Source organism: Canis aureus, chromosome 9 (genome assembly GCF_053574225.1).
Source record: "Canis aureus isolate CA01 chromosome 9, VMU_Caureus_v.1.0, whole genome shotgun sequence".
Taxonomy (NCBI): domain Eukaryota; kingdom Metazoa; phylum Chordata; class Mammalia; order Carnivora; family Canidae; genus Canis; species Canis aureus.
In genome coordinates this window covers 70,927,421-70,949,030 of record NC_135619.1, presented here as the reverse complement: position 1 = coordinate 70,949,030, position 21,610 = coordinate 70,927,421, and the positions used below count along the sequence as shown (strand labels likewise).

The 21,610-nt window shown below is 41.2% G+C and overlaps 1 long non-coding RNA gene across 1 annotated transcript; it reads left to right on the top strand.

The window, feature by feature from the left end:
* The first annotated feature begins 548 nt into the window (after positions 1 to 548).
* LOC144320207 (uncharacterized) lies at positions 549 to 17,278 on the top strand. Its single transcript, XR_013385765.1, has 5 exons — positions 549 to 700; positions 9,323 to 9,396; positions 16,084 to 16,185; positions 16,873 to 17,022; positions 17,130 to 17,278. It is a non-coding gene; the product is annotated as an uncharacterized LOC144320207 (long non-coding RNA).
* The last annotated feature ends 4,332 nt before the right edge of the window (positions 17,279 to 21,610 follow it).

The following is a 21,610-nucleotide window of genomic DNA, read 5'->3' as shown; positions in this document are numbered from 1 at the left end:
TCTGTTGAAAAAACAAAAAACAAAAAACAACAAAAGCCCCAAACCAAACAAACACTGCGCGACACGGGACGCTGTTTCCTTCAGCCGGCGTCTTCCACAATATGGTGCGGTGGGCCGGGAAAGCTTGGCCACAGATGGCGTGCTTGGTACCAGCCCTGTTTTCTAAATACCCGGTTCCTCAGTGTAAATGATAATGCTCAGACACATGGTGCCGCTTGGCTCCCGGGAGGCTCCAGCAACAACGCTTTTCTTGGCCTGCCGCCCCGGGTCCGGCTCTCTCCCTCCAGATGGCAGGCATCAGAATCCTTCAAGACATGGGATGTGGATGCTGACACTCAGGTTGGAGACAGGGTGGTCCCTTGGACCCTCGTGGGGCCGCCGGCTTACAACTTGAGCTCCCACCGGTGGCCTTGGGGCACTGCACGGGAGATGAGGTGCTGGCAGGAGCTCCTGTGCGGTAACCTCGAAAAGACATCATTGTGGGGCTGGCCCTTGAACCCAGCTCTTCCACAGCTGCGTCCTTGAAGTGTTTCTCTCTTCCAGGAAAAGTGTGCCTTCTTGGGGAGGTGTCCATGGAGCACCGCTCTCAAACAAGGGGAGAGTGGGGGAAGGGGCAGAGGTGTTCATCTCCCACGCAAAGGAAGAAGCCACCACTTTAGCACCTTCAGGCTCGTAGGCAGCCCAGCAGAGGAGCAAGAAGGTGAGCTCGGCATCCCTACAGTCTTGACTTTGAACTTTGCCTTCACTCTGTACCGGTGACTTCACATTGCTGAAGCTCTCCAAAGCCCACTTTCTTTATCGTTATTCTTACAAAATGAAATCAGGTACCAAGAGCATGGCTTGGGGGAGCAGGCAAGAAGGGGACTCAGGGTCTGCAGGGAACTTAAACAAACACATAGAACCAACTCAAACTCAGTTGGCTTTTTTGTTATCACTATGCACTGACAATTCCAAGCAAAGTCAGTGAGAGAATACTCTTCCCCGAAATGTTCTGTTGTGGGTCTAAGTTTTTAAACAGTTGCTGCATTTAATGGTGAGTCTATCTCTTTCAGCTTCAAATTCACATATTTTTCTTACGTATCCTTCAATATCTATTGTATCCTGTATGGAAGTTATGCTGTCAGCCCCTAACTTGGGATGAGTCGACTCAGCTACATGCAGTCATTCGGACAGTGAGTTCCCAACAGCATGGAAACATTTGAACTCACTTTGGGCGCTCCATGGTACTCTATATTCTAGTGTTTAAACAGTAGATTTAACTATAACAACAACATCATAGTGATCAGGAAAACAGAGAAACAGAACTTGGGAAGTACTTGCCCAAGGGTAGCACTTGGCACTTGGCTGTTGCTTAATAAATCTGAGTTACCCTTCATCTGGAAACATGTACACTTCAGCTGTAAAAATGGACACAGTAACATCATATAGGATTTTTGGTTCAAATCCCAGTTTTCCTATCTCTTGGCACATCCCATAACTCTATGAGGTCTAGTTTCCTTTTCTGAAAAAATAAGATCCTCCTATCTACTTCAGTGGTATGCAATGAGTCTCTTCCACAAAGTACCTGGCTGGGGCTATGGCTTTCCTCCAGTTGGGGTCCACTCCAATCCCACCCAGCCTGTGACCCTGGGCTCCACTCCCCATTCCTAGTCTTTATCCTTTTGTAGTCTCCACCTAATCTTGGTTCCCTAAAATTGGCTTTTCTGGGGGACATAGAGTTTGACTCCCTGTAGTAGTTTGGGGTTTTGATTATAAGAAATAGAAACATATTTGGATAATCTAAGCAAACTTGGTGAAAGGATATGATGTAAAAGATGTGTATTGGGAGTGTGGAGGAACTTTTGAAATGGAACAGAAGCTGTGAGACCAGAAAGGGAAGGGATAGAAACCAAGAACACTCATGGAGACAAGGGGCAGGAAGCATGAAGTCCAGATATAGTCTCATGACTGGAGCAGCCTAGCCAGGAAGCCACCACCACTTTTTTTTTTTTTCTGCCATAGCAGCAAGAAACTAACCTTCTCCCCTTCTCTCTTCACATCTCTCTGATGTGATGATTAAAAGTTCAAATCCTGGAAAGCAGGCCCTGATTGGCTGACCTTAGGTCATATTGCCCACTCTCTTATTTCCTAGGGGCAGGGAGAGTCAGTATCTGGTCCTTTAGGCTTCTGGGAGGCTTGTTTTGGAATTTCTATCAGAGCTAATTTCCTCCAAAAATCTGAGGAAATCTGCTCTCAGGGAGGGGGACTGGATATGGGACAACTGAGTATATTTAGAATCCACAGCACTCACCATAGGCTGTTATTTTCACTTCCTGGTAGAAGTCCTAGCCAGGTCCCCACTTGGTTCACCCAAGAGATGTTCTCATAATACCTGATGGATTTAAAAACTTGACTTCTGGACTTAGGTCTGAGATGAATAATGTTCTGTCTGAATAATTGGACAGACTGGCATTTTGTTGCCTCTGGCAAGGGATGGAGGAGAAGAAAGAAAACCTGTATTTAATATGCTCCTAGTACATGCAAGGGATTGTACTGTACACTTCACATCCATCCATCTGTTAAAATTATAGCTAAAGTCCTTGGACGTATATGCCATTATTCCTATTTTACAGATGGAAAACTGAGGTTCAGGGTGCTCAAATGGAATTACTCATTGTTTCATTTAGAGTTCTTGGGTGAGCCACCAGAAATTTACCAGAGTTGAATTAAGCCAAAGGCTTGATTGTAAGAGGATGGAGTAGGGGCTGTTGCAGTTGAAGCAAATGATACAGATTTGGAGAAGACAGGAATCAGGAATTCCCTGGAGATACTGTAGCAGAAACCAATGGTTTGGTTTGGAACTAATTAGTTCCAATGGTCTGGAACTAATTTCCCCAAACCTATGTCATTGTGGTGAAGATTTAAATTTTTGGGAGGGAGAATCTAATTGGTTTAGGTTGGGTGACTTTCCTGGGTGTACAACCTGGGCAGTCTCATATAGCCCTGCCAGTAGAAGAGCTCTACAGTTGGTCTAATGCTCTGCAGCTGCCATATTGAAATTCTTCAGATTTTTTTTTTAACAAGATGCCTCACAAATTATGTAGCCAGTTCTGCATTAGTTAGGTAAATACAACACTCTTTGATTGACAGTCCTATCAAGATTGCATGTGATGGTGATTAGGTAATTTTCTAAAGCATTATTGGAAGAATGTCATATGAAGGGAGGATAAATGCCAGGCAGGCAGGTGTGCAGGCAAAAACAATAGATGTTCACTACTGTCTGTACCTTGTCAGCCCAAAATCTCCACATACACTTTTCCCCTCAAATACAATTTTACCTTGCATCATTTCCACCCAAAGTTCAGTAACTGGAAGCACTCAAAAGACTTTGACTTAACCACAAAGGAGGCTGGAAAATAAAATTCTCAGGATTCAGAAATGAGATAGCCAATCACTGCCATGGCCTATTTGCCCATAATCGTAAACTACCCAAAATTATGTACTAGGTATTTTATATTATATATTTTAGAATGAATATCAATGGATGAGAAAGGAATGCATTATACAATGAAAAATATGGAAGAGATAGCAGGTGTGAAAGAAATAGAAATTATGAGAGACATGGGATCCCTGGGTGGCGCAGCGGTTTGGCGCCTGCCTTTGGCCCGGGGCCCGATCCTGGAGACCCGGGATCGAATCCCACGTCGGGCTTCCGGTGCATGGAGCCTGCTTCTCCCTCTGCCTGTGTCTCTGCCCCTCTCTCTCTCTCTCTCTCTGTGACTATCATAAATAAATAAAAATTAAAAAAAAAGAAATTATGAGAGACATGGAGAGACATGGAATAGAGAATGAGAAGCTTCAACACAAATCTAATCTAATTGGATGCAAATTATTGAAACAAAATATGAAAGAATTTAAGGGTCATAGAAGATAGAAAGTGAAGCTCCAACATATGTCAAGAGGGAGAGACTGGAGTAAAGGACAGCAAGGTGGTATTTAAAACAATAACTGCTGAAAAATTTTTGCCAAGTACAGGAAGACCCATTAAGCTTCACATGTAGACACTTTATAGTGAAACTGCAGAATATCAAGAAGAGAGAAAATCCTAAGGGCCACCAGGGAATAAAACATAGATCACCTTCAACAGAACAACAATCAGATTGTTATCCAAATTCTCATGAGCAGTATCATATGCCAGAAAGAAATGGAATATCTTTGAAGTTGAGAGATAATAATTATGACCCTATAATTCTATACCAACCCAAACTATAATTTAAGAGCAAGGATGACAAAGATATTTTTAGAAAAATCAGAACATAGAATAGAAATGAATAATGTGGATGCTCTCTAACATAATTATTAAATAAATTACTTAAACAGGAAAAAATATTCCAGAAGGAAGGAGTGAGATGCAAGATAAACAATACTAAAATTTAATGGTAAACACTAGAATGATAGAGTGCATGACTTTTGAGCCGGTAGTGAAAAATAAAAGTAATATAGAAAACTTAATCCATCAAAAGAAATGAAAGGAGAAAAAAAAGGCAAAAAGGAAGCAGGAAGGTAGAAATAAGTCCACATCCATTACTAACCACAATAAATGTACATAGGTTAAACTCACAATTATAAGATAGAGACTTCAGGTTGGATTAAAAATATACAAGTAAGGGGATCCTTGGGTGGCTCAGTGGTTTAGCTCCCTGTGTGGAGCCTGCTTCTCCCTCTGCCTGTGTCTCTGCCTCTGTCTCTCTCTCTTTGTGTCCCTCATGAATAAATAAATAAGATCTTTTAAAAAATCTACAATTATATGATTATTACAATAGACATATTTAAAGAATCCAGATGCTTGAAAATTAAGAGGTATAGAGAAGATATACTGGGCATTTACTGACCAAAAGGAAGGTAGTATAGTGTTCTTATTAACAGACAAAATAGAATTTAGTATGAGTAGCATTAGAAATATTATTTAAATTAGAGGGTTCTTTCTTTCTTTCTTTTTTCTTTCTTTCTTTCTTTCTTTCTTTCTTTCTTTCTTTCTTTCTTTCTTTCTTTCTTTCTTTTTCTTTCTTTTCTTTCTTCTTTCTTCTTTCTTTCTTTTTTTTTTTTAAAGATTTTATTTATTTATTCATGAGAGACACAGAAAGAGAGGCAGAGACACAGGCAGAGAGAGAAGCAGGCTCCATGCAGGGAGCCTGATGAGGGACTCGATCCCGGGTCTCCAGGATCATGACTGGGGCTGAAGGCAGCGCTACTTCACCTGGGCCGCCCTAGAGAGTTATTTCATATTGATAAAAGAACAACCCACCAAGATGACACAACAATCATTAATTTGTATGTGCCTAACTATATAGCCTCAAAATACCAAGAATAACAACTGTCAAAACAGGAGAGAGTAATTGATAAGATTTGTGATAATGATAAAAGGTTTAATCATCTCCCAGAAATGGATTGATCAGACGAACAAGCAATAAGTACAGATATGTGAAGATAATCTTGATCTGGCTCAAAATATATAAACTTGCTCTTCAGAGAACATACATTGTTTTCAAGCACACATTGAATTTTTATCAGAAAATGATAATATTTTAGACCATTAAGGAAGTCACAACACATTGCAAATAATAGCCATTATTCAAACCATATTCTCTGATCAAAATGAGATAAAATGAATTAGCAATAAAAATAAATTATTTCCCACACATTTGGAAACCGTCAGTAAAAAAAATTCAAACATCTAAAGACTCTGTGAGGAGTCAAAGAGAAAAATCAGAAGGGAAATGATAAAATATGTAGACGTGAATTATAATGAAATCGCTATATACAAAAACCTAGAAGATGCAGATAAAGTCATATTTAGAGGAAAACTAATAGTCTCTAATTTATTACAAAACAAGAGTCCAAAAACACATGAGTTGAGTGTGCAGAACAAGAAACTACAAAAAGAATACCCCCTCCAGTAGTCTCCCGTAAAAAAGACCAGATATAGAAATAGTCAATACAGTTGGATTCATCATTTGATTAAGCTTAAATCCACTGTGCTCTCCAAATTCATCAGAGTTTTGCACTGATTGAAACAGTAGAATTCAATATGGCTGTGATAAGGATTATCATATCGGTGTTTGCCAAATATTTAATGACTGAAATTCTCCAAGGGATATGGTATTTATTTTTATCTTTTTATTTTGAGATAATTTCTAACTTACAGAAAAGTTGCAACATAGAACAAAGAGCCATTTGAGAATAGGTTGCTGATGTTATGTTGCATTACTGTAGAATATTTCAGGGCATAAAGAGAAAAGGATATGATTGTACATAACCACAATACAACTATCAGAATCAGAAAATTATTACTGTTATGTTACTACTATCAATTCATAGACCCCATTCAGTTTTGTTAATGTCCCATATGCCAAAAGGATAACTGGATCATGTCTTGTCTTTAGTTGTCATGTCTCTGTAATGTCCTTAAGGTAGGACTAGTTCCTCAGTGTTTCCTTGACTTTCATGACTTTGACATTTTAGAAGATTATAATTCCATTATTTTGTAAAATGCCTACTAATTTGCTTCTATCTGATGTTTCCTGATGATTAGTTTCAGGGTATGCACCTTTGTCAGGAATGTCACAGAAGCGATGGCTCTGTTCCTCTGGTTTCATACTGCATTAGTTTGTGTAGGCTGTCATAACAAGATACCACAGAATGAGTGGCTTAAACAAGGGATATTTATATTTCACAGTTTTGGAGTCTGGAAGTGCCAGATCAAGGCTCTGGCTAGTTTGGTTTCTGGTGAGAGGTCTCTTCCTGACTTGCAGATGATTGCCTCTTCACTGTGTCTTCACATGGTGGAGATTGAGAGAGAGAGAGAGAGAGAGCACTCTGGTGTCCCTTCCTTTTCTTATAAGGACACAAACTCTATCAGATTAGGACTTCACCCATGACCTCATTTAACTTTTATCCCTTTATTATAAGCACTATCTCCAAATACAATCACATTGGGGGTTAGGCTTTAACATATGGTTTTAGGGTGAGGGGGACACAATCTATTATATGTAGATTCAACATTTGTTCCCTAGTTGAAGTAATTTTACTTGACTTCCTTCCTAAATCCTCTCTACTCAGCAATCCATAACACGTATCAAATGGTATTTGCCCCGTTACTAGTTTTGTATCATTGGTGATATCTGTCAATTTCTCCACTATAAAGTTCCTCTTCTTCTTTTGTAATTAATAAGTATTTTGGGGGGAAGGACTCGGAAACTATGTAAATGCCCCACTCTTCATCAAATATTTATTATATGTTTTATTATCTACTGATATTTCTTGGCTGAATTAATTATTACTGTGATGGTTGCCAAATAGTGATTTTCTAATTCTATCATTCCTTGTACATTTATTAGTTGGCATGCTACTTTAAGAAAAAGCTTTCTTTTCTCCTCACTTAGTTTTTTATTTACAGCAGAATAAACTCATGGATTCTATTTTATTCAGTGGATATAATCTATTAGCATCATTATTTTATTGGTTCTCAAATGGTCTCTTATTTGGTCTTTCCACAAAGTAAAAAATGGTACTGGACTTGTTCTTTCACCATAAACAACTACAACACTAGAAAAAGCATATAGAACAACAGTTGCAGATATTTGACAACAGGCAGAGCTGGGTTGTGATCATTGGAAGAAATGAGGCAAACAATACGAACCCCATAATAACCTAAGTTTTCATCCTGGAAGAATTTTATGACCCTGATGCAGGAGAGGGAAACTCAAGCCGAGCACAGCAGATTTGGTGAGGTAAAGCAACAAAAGTCAGTTTATGAAGGACTGAGATGGTTAGAATTGGGGGAGCAGAATACAAGAGAAAAGGTAGCTACTCAGAGAATGATCTCCAGAAATCTTCAGGAGTTTCATAAGTCTTTGATTGAATGCTGATCTACATATACACAGGGCGAGATGCTGTGAGGCTGGGCAGCGAAAACCATGGGAGAAAAAACTACTACTGTGGAGTGCTAAGCCAAAAAAACTACCAGAACACACACAGAACTGTGAGTCATTCAACTTACAATCAACCAGAATGGAGGGACTTTGTCCAATACTGGAGGAATTAACTAGGCATTCCAGAAAGGCCATGCCTTAAGAATAGGGCTACATGAGCCATAGCATTAAATCAACTCTAGACTAATTCTAACAAGTTTTTCTAACAAGTTTGTAGAGGGTAATGCTCATTTGAAAGTGAATTATCTGCCTGCCAGAACAGAATTCAACACTCTTTGATGAAAGAAAACAAAATCCACCCTCTCTACAATGTAACAGTCACAATGTTCAGCATCTAGTTTAAAATTATTAGTCAGGTGAAAAAACAGGAAAAATGTGGTCCATAACACAGAGAAAGAAAATTAATAAGGCCAGACTAAAAATTATGTAGATAATGGAATTATGAGGCAAGGACTATATAGCTTTTACAAATATGCTCAAGAATTTAAAGGAAACATCAACATAATGAGAAGAGAAATAGAAACTATAAAAAAGAAGCAAATAGATCTTTTAGACCTCAAAAGTACAATCTACACATTAAAAATCATATTAAAAGTGTATTAGAAACTTCAGGAGAGATGATTGAAGATACAATCATATGAGGAATCCAAAAAGAATAACAAAAATTAAAACACTAGAAAAAAATGAACAGTGTCAGTGACCCATGATACAATAGTACACATCCTAATACCTGTGTAATTGTAGTCTCAGAAAGAGAAGAGAGAGACAATGAGACCAAAAAAATATTTGTGGAAATAAGAATCAAAATTTCCCCAAATTTGGTGAAAAATATGAATCCACATATCAATAATTTCAGTGATTACCAAGTAAGGTAAATAAATAAATAAATACATCAAGTCACATTATAATCAAATTTCTCAAAACCAGTGACAACGATAAAAATCCTAAAAGCCTCCAGAGATAAAAGACGTATTACACACAGCCAACAGAGTTAAAAAATGGCCTCTAGCTTCTTTTAGGAATGGTATAATCTAGGTGATACAATAATGATCTTTGTTTTATTTTTTTAAAGTAGGCTCCATGCCAAGTATGGGGCTTAAACTCACAACTGAGATCAAGAGTCACATGCTCTACTGACTCAGCCAGCCAGGTGCCCCTATATTGACATCTTTAAAGTGTTAAAAGAAAAATCCCCAAACCCTGGCCACCTAGAATTTTATATCCAGCAAAAACATCCTTCAAAAGTGAAGGTGAAGTAAGAATATTTTTAAATAGACAAGAGCTGAGATATATATATATTGTCATCAGGAGACCTGTAGTAACTGTAATAAATATTACATCAAATTTTTCAGGTTGAAGGAAAATGATTCTACATGGAAGCACAAATCTACAGAAAAGAATGAAGAGTGTCAGAAATGTCAAAGATGTGAGTGTATATTTATTTGTTCTCATTTACATTTTTAAGAAAAGGTGATTGTTTAACGATTTATTTATTTATTTGAGAGAGAGAGAGAAAGAGAGAGACAGAGAGAAAAGGGAGAGAATCTCAAGCAGATTCCGGCTGAGCATGGAGGCCGGTGAAGGGCTTAATCTCATGACCCTTGAGATCATTACCTGAGCCAAAACTGAGTTGGTCACTTAACCGACAGACCACCCAGGTGCCCCTAAAAGATTTTATTTAAACAATAAAAATAACAATATGCTGTGAGACTTGTATATAGAAGTGAAATGTGTGGCAACAATAGCAAGAGAGCTGGAGGAGCTATATTAATATCAGACAAACTAGATGTCAAGAAAAGATATATTACCAAAGATAAGGAGGGATATTTGTAAATTACAAATGGCCAATTTATCAAGAAGCTATAACAGTTTTAAGTGTGTATGTGCACCTAATAATAGGACTTCCAAGTATATAAAGGAAAAATGCAGAGAATCAAAATGAGAAATAGACACATCTTTAAATTTAGTTGAAGATTTTCAACACTCTTCTCTCTCAGTAATTGATAGAATGAAAAATAAATCAGTAAGAAGAAAAAAACCTTGAACAACTCCATCAACCTACTTGACCTAATTGACACTTATAGACTATTCTACACAACTGGAGAAAAGAAAATACATTCTTTTTAAGTGGATCGTTCATCATGATGGCCCATATGCTGGGCTGTAAAATAAGTCTGAATAAGGTCTAAAAAGATTGCAATCAACAGAGTATATTCTCTGACCACAATGACACTAAATGAGAACACAATTATAAAAATAAATCTGGAAAATCTCCAAATATTTGGAAATTAAACAACACACTTTTAAATAACACATAGGTCAAAAAAGAATCATAAAAGAAATTAGATAATATTTTGTATGGAAATAAAATGAAAACAAACATTATGATGTTCATGTTTTTTTAGATGAAAATGTTTATCTTTTGGGGCACTTGGGTGGCTCAGTTGGTTAAGCATCTGCCTTCAGCTCAGGTCATGATCTTAGGGTTCTGGGATTGAGTTCTCTGTCTGGTTCCCTGCTCGGGAGAGAGTCTACTATTCCCTCTCCCTCTGCCTACTCCCCCTGCTCATGCTCTGTCTCTCTCAAACAAATAAAATCTTTTAAAAAAAGGAAAATGTTTATCTTTTCTTTTCTTTCTTTTTTTTTTTGAGGGGGAGGGTGGGAGGCACAGAGGGAGAATGAGAGAATCTTAAGCAGGCTCCATGCCCAGCACAGAACCTGACACAGGGCTTGATCTCACAACCACGAGATCACAGCCTGAGCTGAAATCAAGAGTTGGATGCTTAACTGAGCCATCCAGGTGTCCTGAAAATGTTTTAGTTTTTTAAATTTATTTATGATAGTCACAGAGAGAGAGAGAGAGGCAGATACATAGGCAGAGGGAGAAGCAGGCTCCATGCACCGGGAGCCCGATGTGGGATTCAATCCTGGGTCTCCAGGATCACCCCCGGGCCAAAGGCAGGTGCTAAACCGCTGCACCACTCAGGGATCCCTGAAAATGTTTATCTTAAAACAGGAAAGCTTTAAAATAGATGATCTATTTTAAATAGATGAGTTCCATCTCAAAAAATTAGGACAAAAAGGGCAATTAAAATGAAAAATAAGTAGAAAGAGGGAAATAAAAGATAAAAGCAACAATCAATGACATAACAAATGGAAAAACAATGAAGAAATTGATGAAACCCAAAGTTTATTTTTCGCAAAATTTAATAGTTTGATAAATATCTGGATTGATCACATAAGGGTGTCTTTGAAAGCTTACTAATATCAAGAATAAAATGGGGATAGCATTATAGATTCTGCAGACATTAAAAGTATGATAAAGAACTATCATGAAAATTGTTATGGCAATAATTTCAATAACTTAGACCAAGCAGACAAATTCTTTGAAAGACACAACTTATCAAAATAGACACAAGAGAAAGTAGAAAATATTAATAACCTTATATTTATTAAAATTGAATTAGTAGTTAAGACCTTCCCACAACAGAACTTCATGTCCAGATGGTTTGGTAAATTCTATCAAACATCTGATGAAGAAATAATAATACCAATATTATGTTAATTTTTTCAAAAAAATGGAGGAAAAGCTAGCATTCCTTAACTGATGTTGTGATGCCATGATACAAAGATAGTATGAGGAAAGTACAGACTAGTTTACCTCACAAATATTGAGGGGGAAAATCCTTAACAATATACTATCAAATCAAATCTAGAAATATTCACTGTATACTGTTAACATGGAAGTTTGGTTTGGCGTTGAAAAAAATAATCAGTGTAAATCACAATCTTACAGTAAAAAGGAGGAAAATCGTATGATTATCTCAATAGATACGTAAAAATGATCTGACAATATTTGCCAAGCATAGATTATAAAACTATCAGAAAGAACAGAAACAAGTTTTCTCAACATGATAAAAAGCATTTTTGAAAAACATTCAGCTGACACCATATTTAACATAAAAGACTAAATGCTTTTCCTGTAAGGTCAGGAAAAAGCAAAAATACCCATCCTCATCATTTCTTTTCACTACCTAGAGTTCCTAGCCAATGCAATAAAGTAAGAAAAAGAAATAAAAGGGATAAAGATGGGAGACAAAAAAATACAACCATCTTTATTTCCAGGTGATATAATTATGGGCTTAGGAAATCCTAAGGGTCTGCAAAAAATGCTACAAAGTAAATAATTTTGCAAGGTTGCTCGATACAAGGTCAATATGCAAAAGTCTACTGTTTTTCTTTCTTTCTTTTTTTTTAAAAAAGATTTATTTATTCATGAGAGACAGAAAGAGAGAGAGAGAGGCGGAGACACAGGCAGAGGGAGAAGCAGGCTCCATGCTGGGAGCCTGATGTGGGACTTGATCCTGGGACTCTAGGATCATGCCCTGGGCTGAAGGCAGGCATTAAACCACTGAGTCACCCAGGGATCCCCTGTTTTTCTGTATACTAGCAAGAATAATTGGCAACATGAAACAGGAATAATTTAACAAAAGTGATACTGACTGAAAAATGACAAAACACTTCTGAAGGAGACTTAAATATATGGAGACATATACTAGATAATGGAGAGAACACTGGAAAACTAGGTGTTGTTAAAATACCTGAAAGGTTTCGTCTCAACACTTCTGTCACTAAAAGTGTGGTGGTTCCCCCCAGCAATTTTTTCAATTCTCTGATAGCAGTTGGGTGTTCAACAACTCAATTCAGTTCTGAAACCCGCTTCTGGAGTTAATGCAGACCCTGTAAGTTAAAGGTGTAGTCCTGTGCTCCTACCTCAGATGCCAGCCACGATAGGGGTCCCCAGGCTACTCACATTTCTGCTTGACTGACTACAAATTTGGGAGTTCCCTTGACTTCTCCTCATATGTGATGATTTGCTAGAATGGCCCACAGAACTTAGGAAAACACTTTACTAAAGTTTATTGGTTTGTTATAATGGATACATACAGTTCAGAAACAGTTAAATGGAAAAGATGCATAGGGTGAGGTGTGGGGAGGTATGCAGAGCTTCCATGCCCTCTCCAGGTGTACTACCTTCCTCACACATTAATGTTTTCATCAACCAGAAAGCTCTCCAAATCTCCTTGTTCAAGAGTTTTTATGGAGCTCAATCTCCAGCCTCTCCCCATCCCCCGAGGTCAGTGGGTGGGGCTGGATGTTCCAGCCCTGTAATCACTTGGTCTTTTTGATAACCAGTTCCATCCTGAGGCTAGCTAGGGGGCCCCACCCTGAGTTACTTCATTAGAATAAATTCAGATGTGATCAAAAGGGATTTGTTATAAATACTAAAAGGCATTTCCATCACTCAGGAAATTCCAAGGGTTTAGAAGCTCTGTGCCAGAAATCAGGAATAGAGACCAAATATACTTCTTGTTATATCACAATATCATTTTCACCTAAGTGAACATATAGATTTAATGTAATTCTAGTCAATATATCATTAGGTTTTTGAAAGAAATTGGCAACCCAATTATAAAATTTATATGGAAATAGGGGGATCCCCGGGTGGCTCAGCAGTTTGGCGCCTGCCTTCGGCCTAGGGCGTGGTCCTGGAGTCCCGGGGATCGAGTCCCACGTCAGGCTCCCTGCGTGGAGCCTGCTTCTCCCTCTGCCTGTCTCTCTCTCTCTCTCTCTCTCTGTCTCTCATGAATAAATAAATAAAATCTTAAAAAAAAAAAAAAGAATTGACTGCGTCTAACCAAGCTGTAGGGTAAAAACTACTTAAAAAAATTTACATGGAAATACAAAAGACCTAGTATAGCCAAAATAACTTTTTAAAGGCAGAGCAAAAAAAAAAAAAAAAAAAAGGCAGAGCAAATTTGGACAGCCTAAACTACTTAGTTTTAACATTCATATTACAAAACTACAATATTCAAGTCAGTATAAGGTGAAAAATATAGATTAATGGAGCACTCTCATGCATATGGTTAATTGATTTTAAATCAGGGCCAAAGGTAAATTCATGATAGATAATCTTTTCACCAAATGATCCTAGAACAACTAAATATCCAAATGGAAAAAGTAAAGTCTGACTCCATCTCACAACACTTGCAATGTGAACCCCAAATAGATTATGTGCTTTAGCACAAAGTCTGAAATTATAAAACTTGTGAATTAAAAAAAGACAATGTATTTCTGACCTTGGAGTTGGCAGTGGGTGCCTGGAACACAAACAACACAAACAGTAACAGAAAAGTTGATAAAATGAACTCCGAGAAAATGAAAACATTCTGATTTTCAAAAGACACCATTAAGAAAATGGAAAGTATACTACTAATGGCAGAAAATGTTTGCAACACGTGTATTTGTCAAATAACTTTGTACCTAGATTCTCACAACTCAGTAAGAAAAACAGCCCAATACAAATGTGCAAAAATTTCAACAGGCACTATACAAAAAAGCTATATGTATGGCCAATAAGATCCTGAAAAGATGCTTAACACCATTATGCAATAAGAAATTAAAATTAAAACCACAATGAAGTTCTGCTGTATACCTACTAGAATGGATAAAATGAAAAAGATCAAATATAACAAATATTGGAGAGAATGTGGAACAGCCAAGATTCTCATGCTTTGCTGGTGGGAATGTGAAATGGTACAATCATTTTGGAAAACTGCAAAAATGTATTATGAAGTGAAATATAATCTTATTTTACAATCTAGGAATTCCATTCCTATGTTTTACCTCAGAGAAAGAAATACATGTATCCACACAAAGGCTTGCATATAAATATTCAAGCAAGCTTCATTCGTAATATCTGGAAACTGGACACAACATAAGTGTTCATCAGGAGGTGAGTGGATAAACCAGTTGTATTTTTCATAAACGGGAAATTACTCAGCACTAAAAATGAACAACTTCCTGACATGCACAGCAACATGAATGAATCCCCAACACTTTATGTTATTCTCATGTTAGAAGGCAGACCCTAAAGAACACATACTGTTTGATTCCACTTAATATGAAGTTCTGCAAAAGGCAAAATTAATACATAGTAACACAAATCAGATAAGTGTTGCCTTGGGGAGGGATGAATTAAGAGAGAGCTTGACAGAATTTGTGGGTTGGTGAGAATGTTCTGTATCTTGATTAAAATGGGGGTCACATGGTTATACACGTGCATATATTTGTCAGAACTCATGGCACTGTAATTAAAATAGGTGCATTTTGTTGGATAGAAGTTAAATCAGAATAAAGATAATTTTCAAACTCCACGAAGTTGGTCAATACGTGCCTCTTCAAGTGGGTCCCTGTTCTTGCATGTTCTCCTCATTCCTTGAGCCCTTTGAATTGCAGGCTTGGTCTGAACTTTGCTTTTTTAAAAGATTTTATTTATTTATTCATTCGCGAGAGACAGAGACACAGGCAGGAGGGAGAGGCAGGCTCCATAGAGGGAGCCTAACCAGGGACTCGATCCTGGGACTCCAGGATCACGCCCTGGGCTGAAGGCAGGTGCTAAACTACTGAGCCACCCAGGGATCCCCTGGTCTGGATTTTCAACTCATCTCAAATCCCTTTCCCGGTAGGACCTCCTCAATTACCCCTGTGTATCATTGACCTTCTTCAAGTTCCCTCTTTTACGACATCGTTTATTTCCTATTATCATTTCCACCTGTCTCACTGCTTTATCTTTCTTTACGGAAGTCCTGTCCCAGCAGGGATGCAAACCTCAGCCTGTCTGGTTCACCTGGCTATTCCTAAAACCCAGAACCATGATTGGCGTGTAGCAGGTGATCAATCTATCTACTGAATAAGTGAGTGGGTGGGTACCCAGGGTCTCATGGCTTGTGATGGCAAAGCCGGGCTTCTTACCCTGGGAGGTCTGACCCTAACATCCATGCTTTTCTAACTGTATATTGACTCTGTCTACTGAAAGGATGGACAAAACACAAACAGACAAACAAGGCCACAAGAACAGGGCTCTCTTTCAAGGAAATATACATTTATAACTTAATAGCCAATGACTTGGCTGACTCTAGCTGGAAGGGTTAAATAACAATGGGCAGAGGGGAAGCCAGTTAAACTTGTTTTCTTCTTCTTTTTTTTTTAAGTTTTCTTTCTTTTTTTTTCTTCTTTCTTTTATCTTATTTTATTTTATTTTTTGCAAGAGGCCTAGTTTGCAGTTTGCAGAGCTATCTGCTGGGCTGGCGGGAGAGCTGGAGAGCCGTGAAAAGAAACCAGAGAAGCTTGCTCACAAAAGACTGAAATCCTGGTATCTCTTTTGTTTTCACCCAAGTCTGCGGCCACTGACATTCCTCTTTTACACCACGGGTGGATAATAAGCCCCCTTCTCAGGAATCGAAATGCTCTTATACATTTTAATGTGACCTTAGCGAGCGCTTTTCAGAAATCACAGGCCCATCTGACTACACTTGAGGTTGAATTGAGCTAATGGTATTCACCTCATCTTTAGATGCAAAATTGGAAGGATAAAAAGACCTTGCTGTGAAGAGGGGGGGGGGGTGTGAAGGGAGGAGGGGTGGGTGGGCTGGGGGGGCAGGAGCGGGAGGCAGATTAGAGATACCGCTTAAAAATCTCATGATTGCACGTTGATAACGAAATGTCTCCTCTTTCTGAAATCCCCCATGGGCTTGAGAGATGTCCTTACGCTTTTATTTTTAATGACGGAATCTTTTTATTCTTGGGCTGGGGAAATTTGAATGTTGCTGCATATGTGGCCAGGAGATACATTGACCTTTAGCAAATCTTATTTTTAAAAAAATCAGATGGAACAGTTATTGCCATATTCCAGCCCTGTAAGATGAGAGAGAGAGAGAGAGAGAGAGAGAGAAGAGAGAGAGAGCACACTTTCTTCCTTTGTAATCAGACGTGGATTAAATTTATTAAAGATTCTGTGTCTCCTTTTAAATGACTTGCAACTGTCTTTCTGAATTATAAGAAGCTCCTTGGAGACATGGCACCTTTCTGATATCATCTTCAGATCACAGAGAAGTCTTCTGAAATGGGAGGAAACTTGGTTCTTTTCTATTTCCCTTTGGCTAAAACGTGGCTCTCATTCACGTGCCCGATGCGCCAGGGCCCCATGGAGGTAGGAACAGGGGTGAGGAGGAATGAGAGGGTGGGGGAGCTGGGTGTGGTCAGGAGGGAGGCTGGGAAGGAGCCCCTGCACTCAAATAAAACGCACGTCCCCCCAAGACAGGCTCATTTCCAGTATTGACGTGCCTGCCGTCTGTCAAAGACCTGGTGGATGCTTCCCGCCACCCGGATTCATCTGCCTCCAGGACAGAGGGGCCCGTCGGGCAATCCATCACGGAGCACACCTGGTCTGCCCACAGGAGACAGCAGGTAGGGAGGGGCTGACTGAGCCGCGGTGGGGGGAGCGGATGGCTGGGAGAGCCGGGGCCCCAGGTTGACTGGTGAGGATCCGACTCTCAGACAGGACCTCAGGCCTCTGGGCGTATCTGTCCAAGGGGTGTACATAATTTATCAGCGTGGAAAGGGTGACAGATTGGGATGGTCTGGCCTTTTGACTTTGCAGCTTCTGTCTGTATTTATAGAATTGGATCCTTGGGCCTTCGGGCCACAGCATCTGACTTTAAAATTGGGTGTGCTGACTTAGATACAGGTGGTGAATGGGATTATTATTATGATTTAGAAACTTTTTCGAGACACGAGGATCTTGTTTGCTCCCACAGATTGCAACCATGAAGCCACTTTGGGGAAACACTGCTTCTGGAGAGCCATGGCCCTCTATGTGTCCTCGTTACAGTCATTCCTGTAAATGGGGGATTCTGATGTCCGTTTCAGTTCAAATAGAGTTTCTTATGTGGGCCCCTTTTTGGGAAGAGAAGGCAGCAATCTGGGGCCACCGGGTCAAGAAGCAGAAGAACCGTAGCGGGAGTTTGAATATAACAGGACCTCCTAAAGCCAGAATGTATGAGCTCAAAATTCACTCACCTCAGCCCACTACTGTTTCATTGCCTGAGCTATATGTAGGGAAAACTATAGCTCCAATTTTCCCTTAGCTTGGAATTCATTCATTCATAAGGAGATTCCAGGATGAGAGATGCTTTTTCCTAAAACACTTGGGCATTTGCTATGTCTGTTGAATGAACAGATACATGAATAAATGCATGAGCGAATAACTGAGTGGAGTCTAGGGGGAGTGAACGTCATGCTGTGCCTGGGCATTTCCATAAACGTCGAACACCCGAGAGAATGAGTAACTTTCCGAGTGAGTGAACGGGCGAGCAGGTGAATTTTAGGTTGCAGGGAAAGTGAGCCCAGCAGAGTGGGTGGTTCTTAACTCGAGTCTGAAACGCCTGAGTCAATGCTACTTCCCCAGCATTTGGTGGAGTGTCCCCAGCTTGAGGTAAAGCCACGGGGACAGAATGGTGTGTGAGTGGACGGTCTCCTTTCCCTGGGAAGGAGCCCAGGGCTGGGTGGGAGGGGAGTGGTCGTCACTGATTCCTTCCTGCTGGGGAAGGGGCCGGGTCTCTAAGTTCCTGTGTGGCAGAGCCAAACTTAAAGCAGGGTCTGTCTGACTCCAAATCGCGTGCTTGCTCCTCTCTTCTGGGATGTTCTGCTGTCCCCTTTGGAGACTTTGTCCTCAGGGCTTGGCCCTGGTAGAAGGACTGGCTGGCTCCCTGCCTGAACAGCACACCTGTAGAGCTCACCGCCCGGCTGGGTGCTGGGAATCTTCTCCCTACACGAGAGGTCCCGCCCCTGCCCTCCAGGGCCTGAGAGCTTTCTTTCCATTGCGTGCTGAAAGCCCAAGGGGAACTGGCACTGCTTCTCCAACCTTGTCCTGACCAGTCCTCAAAAATGCAATCTTGAATGAGCAGAGGCTGGGGAGGGGCACTTGGTCAATTCCTTGGACCTGGGCCGCCTTGCCTGAAGAATCCTTTGGGGTGGGATGCTCCTGCCTGGGGCCCCCCCGAGGCTCTGGCCTGGCTCTGCCTGACCCGACCTGGCCACGTTGGAGGGGTGGGGCAGGTGGGGAGCGGGGTGGGGCCCTGCTTAGCTGTGTCATCTGCGGGGGCCGACTTCCCCCACCACAGGAATGCGCTGACGGGCTTGATTTTAGAGTCCCCCAAACCCTCGCTGGCAATTCACGATCCGAATATGTTCCCAGGCTCGGAAGATGATCAATCCTTTGTGCACCACAGTGACTTTTAAATCAGACTTACTGTGGTTGTCTCTGGGGAGATGGAGACCAGCAGGACCATCGTTTGGGCTTTGGAATCAGCTGACCCCTGTTGAGCTGTGTGACCTTGGGCAATCGACTGTCCCTCTCTGAGCCCTTTTTTCTCTCTAGTGAGGGTGCTAAGAACACCTAAGCTGCAGGGCCCTCTAAGGAGCAGAGGTCCCTATGTGGGTGACTGGGTATGTAGTAGAACGGTGCAGCTATTTTTATTTGCAGAATTCTATGTTTAATTATGAAGGGAGAAAAAAGAAGGAAGGAGGAGGTGGAGCAGGAGAAGGAGGTAATGCTCGTTAACATGTCTTGAGTTCTCACTGTGTGCTAGCCTAAGCTTCTTACAAAATGACCTTGTAAAATCCTGAAGTTCCGTTACTGTCTCCACTTTCCAGTTCAAGGAATGGCTTTAGCGAGGGGAAGTGGTTTGCTCTAGGTTGCACAGCTAGGCTGCAGCGGTGCTGGATGTCCAATGGCTGCCCCTGCATCTGTCTCCCCCAAAGAAGAGTGTCCATCAAGGAGTGGTCACCCTGCTGAGGACCCTAACTACTGTGGTGCCCCGGGGCCCAGCGGGCAGAGTCAGAGCCTGAACACCCTGGCGTGGCATCCGAGAGGTGCATGGGAGTGCCACCATGTGCACGTGGCTGGGGCTCTTGGCGACCTGTGTGGGTGGGTGGGTGCCAAGGTAGGACGCCAGCAGCCCCGAGATCTTAACGTGCCCTCCGAGAGATTTGACTATCAAAAACAGGCGCGCTGGGAAAACGGCTTCAAACACAGGCCCCCGTGAAGGAAGGTGCTCTCTGTTATTTTGCCATAAATATTTGGAGCGGAAATCACCTTTGAAGATAAAGATTGGGCTAGAAGCAGGGCCCGCCCCCACCGAGTCGCCCATGGTGGGAAATGCTGGCGGGGGTGGTGGTGGGGCAGCGAGCAGCAGGAGGGTAGAGGCTCCGGGCAGACAGGGCGACTGGACGGATTTGGGGACATGCGGTGAAGCACTGGCCACCTTGGCCTCTGGTGGGTGGGGAAGCCGGCCGGACCTAACAGCCCCACGGCGCTGCGGTGACAGTCCTGGGAGAAGCTGGGACCTTGGAGTGGGCTGGACCAGAGTGGCCGCTCACCAGCTCCGGCTCTGGTTAAGTCACTTAGCCTTCCTGAACCTTCTTCTTCTCCTTTGTAAAATGGGAAATAAAGTAAATCTCCCCTCGTCGAGGTCAGGTTTTTTTTTTTTTTTTTTTTTTTTCAAGGTCAGGTTTAACAAAGCTAACACACAAAGTATTGGAGGCTCTGTAAGTTCTTTGTAAATGGCTTTATCGAGGTATAATTCGCATGCTGTACAATGTAGCCATTTAAGATTTATAATTTAACGGCTTTTAGTACAGTCACAGGTAAGCATGACCATGAACACCATCCAGTATAGAACATTTCATCCCCTGATCACCTGCTCCCACCTGATTCCTCTTCTCCCAGCTTCTTCCTCTGGCAACCACTCCTCTACTTTCTCTTTATAGATTTCCCTATTCTGGACTTTTTTGTATAAATGGAATCATGGATGTGGTCTTTCGTGGCTGGCTTCTTTCACTCAGTGTCATGTTTTCAAAGTTCGTCCATGCTATAGCCTGTGTCCGCCTTCCGTTCCTCTGTACAGCTGAGCAGTACTCCAGCCTGTGGCTAGAGCGTATTGTATTCATCTGTTGTTGTTTCCCCTTTCTGGCTATGATGCATAATGCTTCTGTTAACATTCGTGTGCAAGTTTTTGTGGACCTATGTGTTCATTTCTCTTGGGCGTATACCTAGAAGTAGAATTGTTAGATCGTATGGTAAGTCTTTAATTGTTTGAGGAGCTATTTCCCAAAGCGGCTGCACCATTTTATATTCTTACCAGCAGGATCTGATGGTTCTCCACACAGTACTCGGATGAGTGGCTCTGCACCCCCAGGACATCCAACACCCCCAGGACATCCCATTCTGGGAGATCTGCAAAGCCTGGGGCCTGCAGTGTCCAGCCCCATCCTTGCCCCTCATGGTGTGGGACAAGCTGGAGCCTCCGGCAGCACCTGCCCCACCTCCCTTCTTTCCTTACTCACCTTCTTTATTTATTTTTTTTTAATTTTTTTAATTTATTTATGATAGTCACACACAGAGAGAGAGAGAGAGAGGCAGAGACACAGGCAGAGGGAGAAGCAGGCTCCATGCACCGGGAGCCTGACATGGGATTCGATCCCGGGTCTCCAGGATTGCGCCCTGGGCCAAAGGCAGGCGCTAAACCGCTGCGCCACCCAGGGATCCCCCTTACTCACCTTCTTTAAAAACAGATTTTATTTATTTGTTCGAAGGAGAATGAGCAGGGGTGGAAGGAGGAGCAGAGAAGGAGCGAGAGGCAGACTCCCCAATGAATAGGGAGCCCGATGTCAGACCCGATCCCAGGGCCCCGAGATCATGACCTGAGCTGAAGGCAGACGCTTAATAGAATAAGCCA